The sequence below is a fragment of the Scyliorhinus torazame genome, chromosome 18, assembly GCF_047496885.1.
Source record: "Scyliorhinus torazame isolate Kashiwa2021f chromosome 18, sScyTor2.1, whole genome shotgun sequence".
Classification (NCBI taxonomy): domain Eukaryota; kingdom Metazoa; phylum Chordata; class Chondrichthyes; order Carcharhiniformes; family Scyliorhinidae; genus Scyliorhinus; species Scyliorhinus torazame.
The window spans coordinates 25989919-26006100 of NC_092724.1; positions in this window are offsets into that span (position 1 = coordinate 25989919).

A 16182-nucleotide genomic window follows, 5' to 3' on the forward strand; every position below is an offset into this window, starting at 1 on the left:
GATAATGTCACCATCTGCAGTCATGACCAGCAGGACCATGACGCTAACCTCCAACACTTCCTCTACACCGCCAAGCTCCTTAACCTGACATACAATAAGGAGAAATGCGTTTTCCGCACAACCCGCCTAGCCATCCTCGGCTACGTTATGGAAAACGGAGTCCTAGGGCCCGATCCCGACCGCATCCTGGAACTTCCACTCCCCCCTTGCCCCAAGGCCCTGAAGAGATGCCTGGGGTTCTTTTCCTATTATGCCCAGTGGGTCCCCAATTATGCGGACAAGGCCCGCCACTCATTAAATCCACCATTTTTCCCCTGATGGCTGAGGCCCGCCAGGCCTTCAACCACATCAAAACAGATATTGCCAAAGCCACAATGCACGCAATAGACGAGTCCATCCCATTCCAGGTGGAGAGCGATGCGTCTGACTTTGCTGTGGCCGCTACCCTCAACCAGGAGGGCAGGCCCGTGGCCTTCTTCTCCCGTACCCTTCATGCCTCCGAAATCCGCCACTCCTCCGTCGAAAAGGAAGCCCAGGCCATTGTGGAAACTGTGCGACATTGGAGGCATTACCTGGCCGGCAGGTGATTCACTCTCCTCACTGACCAACGGTCAGTTGCCTTAATGGTTAACAATACGCAGCGGGGCAAGATCCTGAGGTGGAGGATCGAGCTCTCCACCTACAACTACGATATCTTGTATCGACCTGGGAAGCTCAATGAGCCACCAGATACCCTATCCCGCGGTACATGTGCCAGCGCACAAGTAGACCGACTTTGGGCCCTCCACAATGACCTCTGTCACCCGGGGGGTCACACGCTTTTTTCATTTTATCAAGACCCGCAACCTGCCTTACTCCACCGAGGAGGTCAGGACCATGACCAGGGACTGCCAGGTCTGCGCGGAGCGCAAACCGCACTTCTATCAGTCGGATAGAGCACACCTGGTAAAGGCCTCCAGCCCCTTTGAGCGCCTCAGCAGCGATTTCAAAGGGCCCCTCCCCTCCACTGACCGTAAAGTGTACTTTCTCAACATCATTGATGAGTACTCACGTTTCCCTTTCGCCATACCATGCCCTGACATGACCTCTGCCACAGTCATCAAGGCCCTGCACGGCCTCTTCGCCTTGTTCGGTTTCCCCACTTACATCCATAGCGATCGGGGTTCCTCCTTCATGAGTGATGAGCTGCGTCAGTTCCTGTTTAGCAAGGGCATCGCCTCAAGTACGACTACCAGCTACAACCCCCGGGGAAACGGACTGGTGGAGAGGGAGAACGCGACGGTCTGGAAGGCCATCCTTCTTGCCCTATGGTCTAGAAGTCTCCCTGTCTCCCGCTGGCAGGAGATCCTTCCCGATGCGCTCCACTTCACCCGGTCGCTCCTGTGTACCGCCACCAATGTGACCCCTCATGAGAGAATGTTTATCTTCCCCAGGAAGTCCACCTCAGGGGTCTCGCTCCCGTCCTGGCTTACGGTTCCAGGGCCCGTCTCCTCCGGAAGCATGCGAGGAGCCATAAGTCGGATCCCCTGGTCGAACTGGTCCTTCTCCTCCATGCTAACCCCCAATATGCCTACGTGGCACACCATGACGGGCGGGAGGACACAGTCTCCCTTCAGGACTTGGCACCCGCAGGTTCCCCAGCGACCATCACCACTACCCCCGACTCTACACCGCCTCCTTCCGTTGCTACTCACGACTCTACACCGCCTCCCTCCGTTGCTACTCACGACTCTACACCGTCTCCCTCCGTTGCTACTCACCACTCAACACTGTCTCCCTCTGTTGCTACTCACCACTCTACACCGTCTCTACACCGCCTCCCTCCGTTGCTACTCACGACTCTACACCGTCTCCCTCCGTTGCTACTCACCACTCTACACCGTCTCTACACCGTCTCCCTCCGTTGCTACTCACCACTCTACACCGTCTCTACACCGCCTCCCTCCGTTGCTACTCACGACTCTACACCGTCTCCCTCCGTTGCTACTCACCACTCTACACCGCCTCCCTCCGTTGCTACTCACGACTCTACACTGCCTCCCTCCATTGCTACTCACGACTCTACACCGCCTCCCTCCGTTGCTACTCACGACTCTACACCGCCTCCCTCCGTTGCTACTCACGACTCTACACCGCCTCCCTCCGTTGCTACTCACGACTCTACACCGTCTCCCTCCGTTGCTACTCACGACTCTACACCGCCTCCCTCCGTTGCTACTCACGACTCTACACCGCCTCCCTCCGTTGCTACTCACGACTCTACACCGCCTCCCTCCGTTGCTACTCACGACTCTACACCGCCTCCCTCCGTTGCTACTCACGACTCGACACCGTCTCCCTCCGTTGCTACTCACGACTCTACACCGTCTCCCTCCGTTGCTACTTATCTGGAAGACGACATGCTCCTGGACATGCAGGCCTCAACACTTCCTCCAACACCAGTGTCTTCACCACAGCCGGGACTGAGGCGATCACAGCGAAAGGTCAAAGCCCCCGACAGACTCAATCTCTAATTCAACCCGTCCACTTCACCCCCGCTGGACTCTTTTTTTTTTTAACGGGGTGAATATGGTGAACCACTGTATTATATTGTACTTGCTGTTCTTACTGTTTGTTACAAGCCTGGGTTTGTCCCTGCTGGCTCTGCCACTCGGGCTCAAGTATAAAGGTAGCTAACCTCCAGCCCTGCCCTCATTCTGGGACCGGCTGCCAGAAGGTATCATTTAGCTGATTAAAGCCACAGTTTACTCTTCCGACTCTCGTCTGTCGTCATTGATGGTACATCAGCTCCGTAAACCGCTGACACTACCCCCTTCGCCAGTCCCCCTGTCGTCAGCACCTCCTCCAGCAATGTGGAGGCCGGCTCCTCCGGGAAGCTCTGTATCTCCTTTCTGGCAAAATCTCGAACCTGCATGTACCTAAACATTTCCCCCTGCTCAGCCCACACGTCGCTTCCAGCTCCTTCAATCCTGCAAACCGACCCCTAAGAAACAAATCTTTTAGTGTCTTAATCCCCTTCTCCTCCCATTTCCGGAAATTTCCATTCCACCTCCCTGGCTCAAATCTGTGGTTCCCCCGAATCGGCATTTCCCTTGACCCTGCCCCCAACCCGAAGTGTTGCCGAAACTGCCTCCAAATTCTCAATGAAGCTATTATTACCGGACTCCCCGAGTACTTCCCCGGGGCTATTGGGAGCGGCGCTGTTGCTAGTGCTTTCAATCCCGACCCCCTGCACAAACTCTCCTCCATTCTGACCCACGGGGAATCAACCCCTCTGACCCAGCTCCGCACCTTCTCCACATTCGCCACGCAGTAGTAGTACAACAGGTTCGGGAGACCCAAACCCCTTGCCTGCCTTCCCCTCTGTAGTAGCACCTTTCTAACTCTGGCCACCTTCCCTCCCCATATGAACGAAGTACTCCTTCCCTCAATCTCTCTGAAAAAAGCCTTTGGCAGGAAAATCGGCAGGCATTGGAAAATAAACAGAAATCGCGGCAACACGTTCATTTTAACCGCTTGTACCCAACCCGCCAGTGACAGAGGGAGACCACCCCATCTTGCCAGATCCGCTTTCACTCTCCCCACCAAACTAGAAATGTTGTACCTGCTGAGCCCCCCCCCCCACTCCCGGGCAACCTGCACCCCTAGGTACCTAAAGTGAGTCCCTGCCCTACGGAACGGCAGCCCCCCCCACCCCTGCCCCCACCCCCAGCCGAGACACCACAAAATACTCACTCTTGTCTAGATTTAGTTTGTACCCCGAGAAAGACCCAAACACTCGAAGCAGCTCCAATATTCCCCCTATCGACACACTCGGTTCTGACACGTATAACAGCAAGTCATCGGCATATAAGGACACCCTATGCTCTATCCCCCACCCCACCCCGCACTATTCCTTTCCATACCCCCAAACTTCTTAATGCGATGGCCAACGGCTCAATCGCGAGTGCAAACAGCAGGGGGGACATAGGACACTTTTCCTTTTTTCAATCCCCCCCTCCCCCCCACGACAAATAGCTCCTCAAACACGGTCACAAATATCCCCCACCTTTTCTCAAACCACCCTGTAGAGCCCCTTAACTCATACTTTATCTTCTCTAACCGCAGGAAGCCGCACAGGTCACCCAACCAAGCCACTACTCCCGGTGGCGATGCCGACCGCCACTCCAGTAAAATTAGCCACTGTGCAATCTGAGATGCAAAGGCCACGACATCGGCCTTCCTCCTCTCCATGAGCTCCGGCTTCTCTGAAACCCCAAAAACATGGTTAAAAATGATACCATTGGGCAGCATGGTGGCGCAGTGGTTAGCACTGCAGCCTCACGGCGCCGAGGTCCCAGGTTCGATCCGGGCTCTGGGTCACTGTCTGTGTGGAGTTTGCACATTCTCCCCGTGTTTGCGTGGGTTTCGCCCCCACAACCCAAAGATGTGCAGGCTAGGTGGATTGGCCACGCTAAATTGCCCCTTAATTGGAAAAAATGAATTGGGTACTCTAAATTTTTTATTTTATTTTTATTTTTAATTGATACCATTGAAGCGAGTTGTGGAGATTGGAGCCCACCTAGTGTGCTGGCACCAAACCCAGATGAAACGCAACAATTGTGTGTGGACTATAAGAAAGTCAATGCAGTTACGAAGTCAGATTTGTATCCTATTCCTTGTTTGGAAAACTGTATTGAAAAGGTCGGACAAGCAAATACCATCACCAAATTTGACTTACTAAAAGGATCCTGGCAAGTACCTTTATCAGAAAGGGCAAAGGAGGGCGGCATGTGGTGCAGTGTGTAGCACTGGCACTGCGGCGCTGAGGACCCGGGTCAAATCCCAGCCCTGGGTCACTGTCCGTGTGAAGTTCGCACATTCTCCCCGTGTGTGCGTGGGTTTGACCCCCACACCCCAAAGATGTGCAGGTTAGGTGGATTGGCCATGCTAATTTGCTCCCTTAATTGGATAAAAACAATTGGGTACTCTAAATTTGACAGAAAAAGAAAGGGCAAAGAACGTTTTGTCTTTTGTAACGCCAAATAGTCAGCATCAGTTTTAAGTTATGCCATTTTAGGGTGGCATGGTGGCGCAGTAGTTAGTGTAGTGATCTCTATGTGTGCATGTACACAAGGAGCTAATGTGTCATCAGTACCACCACATGATCACTAGAGGGCCAGACCAACAGGGGTATAAAAGGCAGCCACATTGGGGCTCTCTTTCTCTCTTGGGTGCACGGTGATCAAAGCAACAGCAGGCTAGTTTAGATAGCCAGTGGAGTTATGTATAGGTACCATAGTTAAATCTTGTTAACTTTATCATTAGTATCAAAGTTAAAGTAAAGAACTCATGTAAATATTGTTGTAGTTACTCAATAAACCTTTTGTTATTATTGGAAGAGTTCGAATCTTCTTCATCGGGATTCAGAATACCTCATCACTAACCAAGGTTTGAGTAGCACATGTTACCTACCAGACAGGTAACAAAACAGTTAGCACTGCTGCCTGTGGAGCAGAAGGCCCAGGTTCGATCCCTGCCCCGGGTCACTGTGTGTGTGGAGTTTGCGCATTCTCCCGTGACTGCATGGGTTTCACTCCCACAACCCAAAGATGTGCAAGGTAGGTGGATTGGCCATACTAAATTACCCCGTAATTGGAAAAAAGAATTGGGTATTCTAAAATTTAAAATAAAAGTTATACTGTTTGGAATGAAGAATGCGTCAGCAACATTTCAAAGACTAACCAACAAGGTCATTTTTGGACTAAAGAATTGTACAGTGTACATAGACGATCCGATGGTGTTCAGTCAAACATGGAGAATTTTGTACATTTGGAGGAATTGTTCGATCGACTATAGGAGGCCGGCTTGGTGCTAAACATGACTAAAAGCGAGTTTGCGAATGCCCAAGTCACGCTCTTAGACCATACTGTTGGACATTGTCAGATGGCCCCACGGTACGAGAAAATGAAAGCTATTGGGGAGTTTCACTACTGTCAATGAGAAGAGAAGTTTTGAAATATCTGGGCATGTGTGATTTCTACAGAAAATTCATGCCAAATTTTAGCAGTGTGGTTGCTCCACTGACTATACTTCTTAAAAAGCACAGGAAATTTCAGTGGGCGTCAGAATGTCAGGAGGCATCTGACAATTTGAAAGCTGTGTTAACCTCCCCACCGGTTTTGGCAACACTGAATTATGACAAGCAATTTAAGGTGGCCATTAATGCGAGTGATGTAGGCGTTGGCACTGTACTATTACAGGAAAATGACAAAGGTATAGAAAGACCTGTTGGTTATTTTTCCGGAAAATTTAATGTTCATCAAAAGAGGTATTTGATCATTGAGAAGGAGACATTGAGTTTGGTATTGGAGTTACAACATTTTAACATTTATGTTGCGAACAACTCAACGGAGAAAATTGTATATACAGACGATAATCCATTGAAGTTTCTGGAGGAGTTTAAAGGGTGAAATGCAAAACTGTTTCGATGGAGATTATTGCGACAACCATTTAACTTGAAAATGTTGCATGTAGTAGGAAGAGGAAATGTAATTACAGATACACTTTCAAGACTTTGAGATGTGATAAGACTGGAATGTTCAAACTTGGGCAAGGAAGACTGAAATGGACTATATTTATGTTTAAATTTGCATGCATAAGTATGATGATATATGTATCATATAGTGTAATAGCAGTGTTTAGTAATGAGTGGTGTTTACATTTAAAAGGCTTTGGAAAATGAAGTCATCTTTTCATATTGCTGGCTCACTTTTTCAAGTGTGTAGGAAATTATTATATATTATATTTTATATTTTGTTGTAGTGTTCTAATTAAAATCCCTGGATTCAGATATATACAGGTAGTTTGTCTACTAAAGCTGTGATTAAGAGGTTGTAAAGGTGAGGAAATCATTGATTTTAACCATTTACTTGTTTCCATTTAGATGGCTAATAGAATATTGTTTATGTGTAGGAGGTTTCCTGGGTGTAGATAATTTTTGAGGGATTGTGTTTAGTCCTAGCTCAGCAGGTCATGGGACATCTCAGTGGCAGGAGACTTGGGAATGCCTTGTGCTTGAGATGCAGATGATATAATTATTGGATGGGGCCACATCGGCCTGTAGTTTTGCAGTTTGCCATAGGAATTTAGTTTGACGAGACAGAAGGATTTTTAGGTTGCTCCTGAAATTATCTTTCTCCAAAGGTCTGCACAGAGATGCAAATAACCTTGATTGTTAACTTTATTTATAAGTGGCATTTGAACTGTACTGGGTTGCTTAATTGGAATATATAGTGGCAGGTGTAAATAGAAAGTTAAAGTTTTTTTCCCTTTTATTTAAGAACCGTTTTAGCTATTAATTGGAAAGATATTACTGTGTTGCTAATGTGATTGATTTTGTGTATAAATTAAAGTTTGTTTTAACATAAAAGATATATATTGGCCAATGTTATCACTCCTGTGGTATAGCAATCTTCCCTCACAGTCTTACAATTGGAAATGGTTGAGATTCTCATACTGGAGTCCTAACAAATTCAATCCTTTTGGAAATGAATCTTAGTGCATAGTTTACTTTTTATGGTTTCATTAACCTGGGTTGTTCCCTTTAGTGTTTTTTTTTTTGTCTGCGCCTCTGGATTGCTCTCTTCGACACTTGGACCAAAAACATCTGCTCTATGGAAGCTGGAAAACCTCAGAAACTTTCAGGAGGTCTGCATGGGCCCCACCCTGGGAAAGGCACTTGCCTGCTTTTGCCACCCTGGAAACGTCTGGCCTGATCATTCTGACTGATTTGACACATGTGTCCTAAATTTGAAACGATGCAGCTCTTTTGAACATGTTCACTTGTCACTCACCAAATGCTCAGATGTTGAGCTCCTAATTATAACCAGTGACAGTACAGGCAGCCAAAAACAGCTTCCACACATTGAATGCATCTCCGCTTTAAGAGGAACAAACTGGTTCCATCTTGTGTTGCCTTAGACCAATGCTAAGTTTAGATCACTCAAACTGGGAGGCAGCACCAAGTTTGCATCTAACATAAAAGCAACATAAAAGCTATGGATGCTGGAAATCTGGAAAGAAAAACATAAAGTGCAGGAAACACTCAGCAGGTCAGGCAACATCCGTGGATAGAGTTAACGTTTCAAGTTGATGTGTGGCTCACCCCACAGATGCTGCCAGACTTGCTGAGTTTTTCCAGCATTTTCAGTTCATACTAAGTTTGCCTTCTGCTTCCCTCAATGAGGTTGGACGTGGCCAAATTGTGAATTGGGACTTCAGCACCCAAGCCTTAATTAACATTAACTCTTATTTCCAAGAGATAAGTGGCATCCTTATTCTCCACAAGTATCAGCTCACACTTGTCTATTACACAGCCATCCTGTGAGCATCTTGATGCTTTCCTGTATTTAGTCACCATCCTCTGTATCTACCACAGGACACACCTGCCACCACCACCACCCCATCCCCCACCCTACATCTGGCACCGTCAGCAAATGTTTGTAATTATACTTCAAGTTGTCTCTGTAAATGGTGAACAAAATGACCCCATCATCAATCCATGGAAACAAAACTCCCCCCATTTGCCAATCTGTGTAACTACCTTTAATCCCTATTCTCTGATTTCTGTTTGGTAGCTAGCCTGCTTTCCATTCACATAGCCACATGCTCATATTTTAGTCATGAGTATACTGTGCAAATACCTTTTCAAATATATTATGCTTGTGTATTGTCTTTACGCCTTTTGATAACCTAAAAATAATTCAACATTGTTGGTCAAACATGACCTTTCCTTTTGAAATCTCTGCTCCTACATTTCATTAAGGTTTCAGTTTCTAGGTGTTTTCCTATTTATTTATTTCATTAAGCATTCCATTGCCTTTCCTACCACAGGCATTAAGTCAATTGGTCTATAGCTCTCTGGACTTTCTCTCCCTTTATAAACATAGGAATCATGTTATCTGTCTATGTCCCTCATTTCTCTCTTGGATATTAATACATCTGTAATAGTCTGGGCCAGTGCAGAGGAGGCAGTCACTGAGAGTGGCAAGATTGGCGAGGTGGGTGGCATACCAGTATCGACATCACGGCAAAGATTTGAAGTCTGAGTGGTGAAACTTTCGAGTTCTGATATCGATTTGACTTTATCATTAATATGGGAGACTTAACCGACTGCCCAGGGCACTTTAAATTCACCCATTCAGAAAGCATAGGGGAAAATGCCCTTCTGTTGACCCTGGTAATAATCCCTCTGTTTTCTCTTCTCTCAGTTTCAATCTGCACAGAGGCAATCCATTTGAACCAGGATATTTATCCTTTTTAAATTTGATTCGTTTATTAACACTCTGTGACAGAGTTGCAGAGTCTACGGATGAACTTTTAACAAAAGAATAAAACATTTATTAAACAAAAACAATTATAACTTCATCCCAGCTATGCCTTTCCAGATATATACACATTTATAAAGATAGCACAAATTATAAAATCTATCTTAAACTGTAATATTCTTAGTCTGTACAAAGTCCATGTAAACCAATAAATGAACTGTGATCAGACACATTACACTCTGAAACCAAGTGACACCCAAACATCCTTTATGGATTTTTCCTCAATTCCCCAGACACTTGTCACTCTGTGGGCCAACTTGTCTCACTGGAACTCTATCTTCCACGCAAGGGTTTCCAATCCCTACTCTTGAAGAACACACCTTGGAATATTCCTCCAAACGATGTTTTCTCTCGGATGTCTTCACCAAGGATCCATTTCCAGGGTTTCAGTCTCTCCTTCCGATGTTCGTCCCCTGGATTGCCACGTGCATTCAAGCTTCGCCTTCCACAAACTCTCTCAAATACCCATCTGTGCCAGCAAAACATCTCTGCTTCACGGTCAGTATTAAGGTGTCCCCAAACTTTGGGTCACCTCAGATCTCTGACTTCTTGTAAGCTGACTTTGCTTTCTGTCTGCTGCTTTGTCTTTTTAATTTGGAGCATGTCTGCTCCTCACTCTCACGTTTACTGATCAGAACATTTGTTTTTTACCCTGATTCCTATTCTTTGTTCCTTGACTTCACAGTCTTCCTCGAACTTCTGTCTGTCCCATTCCATGGTTACTGGAACTTTTCTGTTCTTCATTTTGTGGTATACTCTCTGCAGTCTCTCTTCATGTCCCTCTGTTCCAGCAATTTCTGCAGATTGGTTGTTTCCTTCTGTCTTCTTATTCCAACTGAACACAATTGCTTTCTGTTCCCTTGTGGCCTCTCTGTTACTAGGCAACAGCCCAGTTTGTTTTAGTACCTTATGTTTGCTTTAGGGTCATAAAAACCTCTTTCCAATACAAGGTATCTAAACAAACCCACAGACTTACAGTCAACTTTTAAAAATAAACTAAAACTTAAAGCTATGGGTTATGCCCAACACACACAAATACCTACTTAAAACTATAGTTATTTCATGACAACAAAAGAATAAAACTGTAATGTTCTTAGTCTGTACAAAGTCCATGTAAACCAATAAATGAACTGTGATCAGACACATCACACTCTGAAACCAAGTGACACCCAAACAACTTTTACGGATTTTTCCTCAATTCCCCAGACACTTGTTTATTCCCTTCTGTTTTCCCCTTTTTGTTCTTGAGGCTGGGGGTCAATTGACATTTTCAATGCTGAAATTGATAGATTTTTGTTGGGAATAAATTTGTACCAAACTGGGATTTTTGTGTATAAGGGAATAAGATACAGATCAGCCATGATCTAATTGAATTGTGTAATAGGTTTGAGGAGTTAAAACTTCGTTCTGCAGCATAAAACTCTGTTGAGTCTCGTGGAAGCCGAGCTTCAGTACCCAAAGAGTACAGGGTCAGAAGTCATGGCAGGGGTGAGTTAAACAACTTAGGTTTTTGGCCAGAACAAGTTTTGAAAAGCTTTTAAGCCAGTGCGGAGGCAGTGGCATAATGTTATGGGCCAGGGCTTAGAAAACTCCAAAGTACAGCATGGAGCTCACTGACCTATAACTGTTTATTGATTTGGTTACGATGAGCACAAGGGCCTGCCTTTCGGGTGTTACTCAACAGAGGCCTTAGGCACTTTTAATCAAAAAACAAGCTTTATTCTATGAATTTAGTTAACATTTGTATAAACACACACAGTAAGCATTTTTGTCAACTACAAACAAAGACCCCCCACAGCTACAGTAATCTATGCATAACCCTTAATGAATTCCCCCGTTAACTGTTCCAATTCAATAACAGGATCCCATAAAGCAAAAACTTCTTTTCAAAGGTGTGGCCCAGCACATGGCACTCTTACTGTCTTTAAGACTTGTTATTGGTACTCTGTTTCCTTTATCCAAACAGCAGGTTTGAATTCCTTCCGAAAGCAATTATCTCTTTTAAGTTATCAAGTAGTCTGGAAACAGCTTTTAAAATGAAGCTAGAGAGACACTTCTTTCAACCTGTGCAGTTCAAAACCAGTCCGAACCGCAAAACGAAAGTAAAACCCACAGAGCCACAAATGAGCTCCAAACTCAAAGCGAAAGTAAAAATTCACAGAGCCACAGCCCAGCTCCACCCACACAATGACATCACTGAAGCCATGTGATAAGACAAAAGCATTTCTTAAATGGACACTCCCGGACAATAGTCACTGGACTAGTAATCTAGAGACCCAGAGAAATGATCTGAGGACCGAAATGGCAGATTGTGAATAAATCTGGAATTAAGTCTAATGATAATCATTAAACCATTGTCGATTGTCGTGAAACCCCATCTGGTTCACCCATGAACTTCAGGGAAGGAAATCTGCCACCCTTTCCTTTCCTTTCCTATATGTGACTCTAGACCCTCAGCAATGTGGTTGATTCTTAAATGCCCTCTTAAGAGACCTCCGAAGGCGGCATGGAGTGAGTGGTCGCACATTTGGCAGCTCCCGCTTGAGGCGGTTTTTTCCGTCCTTTTCCCCAGTTACAGGGTGGGTATTTTGGAGGAAAAGCGTGCATAGATGGTGGAGGAAAGTCATACTCCACTGGTGAGGTCAGTGAATGGATTTGTGGACCAGAAGTGGGTTTAGAGGAAAGAAGCTGCAAGAGCAAGAAACTCTTTGTGCGACACGGGGAAAGATGGCGGAGAGCAAGGGGTTGGCCCTACCAGCCCAGTGGTCGACGGAGCAGTTGGTGGACTTTCTGAACAAAAGGTTCAGTCAGCAGAGGAGGGAGGCTCAGGAGGATCTGGAGAAGGTGGCAGACCCACTGAGAGCGGGGATCGACCGTGCGGAGCTGAGGCTGGAGACCCAGAGCCAGATGATCCAGAAGGTGGAGGAGGTGGTGGGGGAGCACGAGGAGCAGCTCGTTGGCGGCCAAAATTGGGATGTTGAGAGAGACCCGAAGCGACTCGAGGACAAAGTGGGGGATTTGGAGAACCGCTCCCGAAGGCAAAATTTGAGAATAGCTAGGATGCCGGAAGGTATCAAGGGAGCGGACGCAGGCTCTTGTGTAGCCAAAATGCTGGAGCAGCTGTTGGGGGAGGGGTCCTTTGACCGGCCCCTGGAGGTCAATCGGGCACATAGGGCGCTGATGAGGAAGCCACAGGCGAATGAGCTGCCGAGGGTGATGGTGGTGAGGCTACATCGGTTCTTGGACAAAGAGAAGATTTTGCGGTGGGCCAGGCAGATGAGGAGATGTACCTGGGAGGGTAATGAGCTCTGGATATACCAGGACTTGGGTGCGGAACTGGCCAAGAGGAGAGCTGGATTCAATCGTGTCAAGGCTGCCCTCTTTATGAGAGGGGTGAAGTTCGGGATGCTGTACATGGCTCTTCTCTGGGTGACCCCCAACGGCTGTGAGCATTATGTTGGAACACCGGAGGAGACAATGGAGTTTTTGAAGGACAATGAACTGGCAGGAGAGGGAAGACATTGAACTTTGGAGGAGGTGTGAGGAAATGCTGGTTCTCTCCGCCTTATTTTGCCTTATTGTTTTGTTTCTTTTTGGCTAATGGTTAGGGGAGAACCTCTTTTCTTTCCGGGATCGTTTTTCTTTTTCTCTTGTGGGGTTATTTGGTGGGATGTTGGAGGACCATGGATCTTTTTTCTTATTGTTATTGTTGTTTGCACTAAGGAAATGTGTGAGTGGGGGGTGGGGGGGAGGGGGGGGGTTGGAATCGGGGGGGGGAGGGGGGAGGATGTTTGGCACCTTGGGCGGGGGCTGCCAGGCTAGCTGGGCGAGCTAGTTCACGGGAGCACAATGGGGGGTGAACAGGTGGTTAGTGAAATAGGGGGGATGCGAGTGTTGTATTGTTTAAGGGAGGGGGGCTGCTGCTGACAGGGGTGTGGCTGTTGAAGGGCAATAAGGAGGGAGTTGATGACGGTGGACATCCGAGGGTGAGCCTGGAGGGTTGCGGGACGCGGGTCAGGGATTGGAGGATGGGGGTGGGGTATCCCCCCAACCAAGCTGGTCACATGGAACATGAGAGGGCTGAATGGGCCAGACAAGCGGTCGCGTGTTTTTGCGCACCTGAGGAGTTTAAAGGCGGATGTGGCATTTTTACAGGAAACGCTTTTGAAGATTGGGGGCCAGATTAGGCTAATGAAAGGGTGGGTAGGGCAAGTCTTCCATTCAGGATTAGATATTAAGGCACGGGAGGTGGTGGTGTTGATAAATAAGCGCGTAGCTTTTGGGGTGGGAAATATAGTAGCAGATTTGGGGGGGGAAGGTTCGTGATGGTGAACGGGAAATTGGAGGGGATGCCAGTGGCCTTGGCGAACGATTATGCCCCAAATTGGGATGATGTTGAATTTATGAGAAGGGTGTTGGGGAAAATTTCAGACCTGGACTCGCACCGGGGAGGGGGGTGGGGTGACTTTAATACGGTATCGATCCGAGATTGAACTGGTCGAGTCCGCGGTTGGGGAGGTTGTTGGTGGTGGCGAAGGAGCTGAAGGGGTTCATGGAGCACATGGGGAGAGGTGGACCCATGAAGGTTGGGGGTGTGGACCCATGGAGGTTTGGGAGACCGAGGGTGAAGGAATTTACACACTTCTCCCATGTGTACTCGCGGATCGATTACTTTATGGTGGATGCTTTTCACAGTAACTTCATTGTAATGTAAACCTACTTGTGACAATAAAGATTATTATTAATGTAGATGAGACTGCTGGTGGGGGTGGTCGATTCGGGGTATTCGGTGAATGTGGTCTCTGACCATGTGCCACATTGGGTGGACATGCAAGTGGACGGGGGATGGGGGGGTCCACGGCAGTCAAAACTTAAAGTGAAACCAAAAACCACAGCTCAGCTCCACCCACACAATGACATCACTGAAGCCATGGGATAAGACACAAACCTTTCTTAAAGGGACATTCACATGACTGAGTTCTAAGACTTGAAAATGGTGCAATGTCGAGAAGCTAGACTTTATTACCCACCAAAGGGCAGAAGAAAGGAGATTGAGCTACAAAGCAGCGAGTGGAAAAACTGAAACAATACATGACCAAACTGAAAACAGGCACTGAAAGTCAGAGGTGGATTTACAATGAAACACACCGTGCCACGTGCGTGTGAGGAATGAGAGGTGACCAGGTGAGGAGGGAGAGAGGCAGAGGTAGACGATTCTGGGTTGGATACTCCGTTGGCGAGATCTTCCACTTCGCCAGCAGGGCACTCACGCCCGCGGATTTCCCGACAGCATGGGAGTGCCCACAATGGGAAACCCCATTGGCCGGCTGCGGGGACGGAGGATCCCGCTGTTGGCGGGGCCGCACCGCACCAGAAAATGAGTGCGGCGGGATGGAGAATCCTACTCCCTTTTGTGACAAAAGACGCAGCCAGCAGGTTTCTCGCTGAAGCTTGCCTTACCAACGCGAGGAGGCGACGAGTGAGACAGGAGACTGCCTTGAAGAACCCACGCAAGTGAGGTCAATGAGATAATGAGAATGGGAGGGGTGCGGGAGAAGACTGTCAGGGTGTGGGGGCTGGGGAGAAGTGTGTGTGTGTGGCCGGAGAGGGGAATAGCCTGGGTTTGCAGACTTACAGGGAGGGAGAGTGTGTAAGGGCTTGGTTTGAAGGTGAGGCATGAGGACGAAGCTGGGCAAAAAGGCGGTTTGTCATTTTACTTCGAAGTATTGAACTGTTCACAAACTGCACATTCATCCTCATCTGATGATCTTGGCTTGCCAATTTCCAGAGATACCACATCGCCTGAAAAAGTTGAACAAGACATGGACTCTGACAATGGAACTACAAGATATTGCTGATTCTATACACTGCCTGTCAGCAAAGCCCCATTTATGCCTGCTCTGTTTTCCATCCATTAACCAATCTTCTATCCATGCTATGTAACCCAAACTACATGAGCCCTTATTTTGCCCGTAAACATTTGTGCAACACCTTATCAAATGCGTTATGGAATTCCAAGTATAGTACAGCTACTAAATCTCTTTTATCCATCCTACTTGTTAGATTCTCAAAAGACTTATAAATTTGTCAAACAGGATTTTCCTTTAGTAAAACCATGTTGACTTGTTCTAATCACACTCTGCTTTTCTCAGTGCATTGTTAAGACTTTCTTAAAAATAGATTCCAGAATTTCCCCAACAACTGACGTTAGCCTAACTTCGCCTGTAGTTCACTGATTTCTCTCTTCCTCCTTTCTTGAAAAGTGTTATAACATTTGCCAACTTCCAATCTAGCGGGACCATTCCTGAATCGAAGAAATTTTGCAAAATCATAACTGGTGCATCCACTATCTCGGCAGCCATCTCTTTTGGAAACTTGGATGCAGGCCATCAGCTCCAGGGATTGGTCGGATCTTAGTCCCTTAAGTTGCACAAATATTTTATCTCTGCTGATAATTTCCCTAATTTCTTCACACTTTACAGCCCCCCGGTTATCAGCTATTTCTGGTGTGGAACTTGTGGTTTTCTACTATGAAGACAGACACAAAATATTTGTTCAATGCCTCTGCTATTTTCTCATTTCCCATGATCATTTCTCCTGTCGCTGCTTTACTTCAGCTACTCTCTTCGTAAAGGTTAATGGTGTAGGGGGGAACTATATTAGCCTGGATAGAAGATTGGCTGGCTGTCAGAAAACAGAGAGTATGCATAAATGGGTCTTTTTTCTGAATGGCAGGACGTGATGTGCGGCGCAGTAGCACAGTGGTTAGCACCGTTGCTTCACCGCACCAGGGTCCCAGGTTCGATTCCCACTT